We start from the raw sequence: 2497 nt of genomic DNA on the forward strand, positions 1-2497 counted from the left end.
TAGACGACCAAAAAATGTTTCCTTGTTCAACAATGCATGGGATATTTCTTCTACTATAAAAAGGACCTTATGCATATTTTTATTTACTTCTGGACGTCTTTGGACAAGAGGAGGCTTCCCTACACATTATTTAGGTTTTATCATTCTTTAATTTAGTCTATTTCATGGTTTGTATCATCAATCCAAGGGATTGGATGATGAATATTTCAATTAAAGGCTAAAACTCCCTTTTTGAGGTTAAGACCAAGATAATGATTATTTCATTTTGAATTAAGTTTGTTGATTTTCTTAACATTATTGGTTGCTTGTTTATTCTTATTTTAACTATTTTATGGATTAGCTACCCTTAGAATACATAAATTATCAACCTTGTGATCTCAAAAGAGGGAATAGGGAGATAGAACCAAGGAATAAGCAAAATAGGGTTCTTATATCTTTATAAAATAAGAGACTTGAATTATCATCTAGGACAGGGATGTACTTAGATGCCTTACTTGATTCACACTAAGGAAGATAGCTTAAATAACCTACTTAGATCATTACATTCCCGCTCAATGATGTAGTTGTAAGGTTCAACTTAGGTAAAGGATTAAAGGTTGGGAAACCGTAATCATGCAATTAACCCTACGAATCAACAACAAAGATGAGAAAGTTAACAAATGAAGTTCAACAACATAGTATGATTTTTCGTAAGCCTTAATCTTGGGTTTCTATCCATTGATTGTTCTAGGCAATTATTTTTCCCATTAGTTTAGTTTCTTTTTAGTTTTCTAAAACTCTATTTGTTAACTTTTCTCAATTTGTTAGACTAGGATTAGATAGGCGGTGAATGTAAGTCCTTGAGAGATTGATACTTGGGCTTTCTTGAAGCCACTTTACTACTTGATAAGACCACATACATTTGCATGTGCACTTGCACGCCATCAACTTTTTGGCACCATTACCGGATACTTATAATTATGCAATGTAATACCCCAAAGTTTCTTAACTAATTTCGTCCCAAGAATGTCAAGTATTAGTTTCTAAATTGAATAATGTTTCTTCCAGGAGGAATTTTTAAGATTTTTACTTTTTTCATGTGGGAAATTCAATAAGATTTCCATCAATATAAGATTTTCCCTAATCCAATAACCGGGTAAGAAGCTATAACTATTCCAAATTCCCATCATAAAACAGCCCCATATTAGTCAGTGGCGTCCTACGCCACAAGCAATAATGGTAATTTTTCTTTTTTTAGTGTCTCAGTATGATTTTTCCGCATCGCATCAAAGTTCCAGGTCGCAAACAAAGTAGCAATGCGATGGCTTCATGTCGCATCCCCTAATTTCCCAATTGTCAAATTCCAGTGACACGGTGCGATAGCACCGCTTTCGCCAGGGGTCCAAGTCGGGAAATTTTCACCAATTTTAAAAGATGTGTCCAGGGTTAAAAAGAACAATTTTCCACCCTTATTTAAGCCCAATAACACATGATTTAGCCATTCTTTACCCAAAATAAACTAGTTTCTCTTAATTTTCTCTCAAAAATAAGCTAGTGTTTTAATTGGAGATTCAATTTCAAGAAAGTCTCTCCATCAATCTTCTCTAAACCAAGAACTAAGGTATGTGTTGTGTTGATTTATGGATTCATTTCATCCATAAAGCTTAAGAACCCTATTTTTAAATATAAATCATGATTTTTATGTTGTGGGTTGGTTGTAACCATGTTTATCTTGTTATATGATTCTTAAGTTGGAATATTTATGTGTTTTTCATGAAACTACATTAGTAAGTAAGTGAAATCCATAAATTGAGGTATTTATAATGTGTCAATTTGATAATTAGGCCTATTCCCTAAGGGTGCATACAAGGTGTTTGATAAAATACCTAGGAGGATACAAATTATGCACTATAGCTAAATTCTGATCCAAAATGACTTCCATGTTATTCTTATGTATTGAAATAAGTTTGTTAGATTGCTCATGAGTTATCCTTATAAAATTATGCTATGTATACATGCTATCTTATTCACGTACCAATCTATGATAACCAAATGCCCATGAAATATCTTCAATTATTGTATTATGGATTGTTGATGTTAGACATGTATTCAAGAATGTCATGCCTTGTCAGTTTCCTTCCATCGAGTCTTGGGGGTACTTGTACCCAAAAAATATAGTTGTGTGCCTAGATTTAGTGTCATTTTTTCATGATATCCTCAGTCAACCCATGATCCATAGAACTCAGTCAGTCATGTGACTCAAGAAATCTCAGTAATTCAGTAATCTCAATACTATTCCGTCAGTCAATAGAATTCAGTTAATTCAGTCCAGTTTAGTCTAGTAATCCATGTCCAGTGTCTATTCATATGGGAGTAGGAATTAGCACTAAGTGAACCCAAGGATGGGAACTCACCTGTTATACAAGGGCGTGATTCTTAGAAGCAATCCTTGTGTTCCTGAACTAAGTATCTAGCGTAGGTTGAGATATCATAGCCTGCTATATGAGGGTAGATGAGG

The sequence above is a fragment of the Capsicum annuum genome, chromosome 8 (assembly GCF_002878395.1).
Source record: "Capsicum annuum cultivar UCD-10X-F1 chromosome 8, UCD10Xv1.1, whole genome shotgun sequence".
Taxonomy (NCBI): Eukaryota; Viridiplantae; Streptophyta; class Magnoliopsida; order Solanales; family Solanaceae; genus Capsicum; species Capsicum annuum.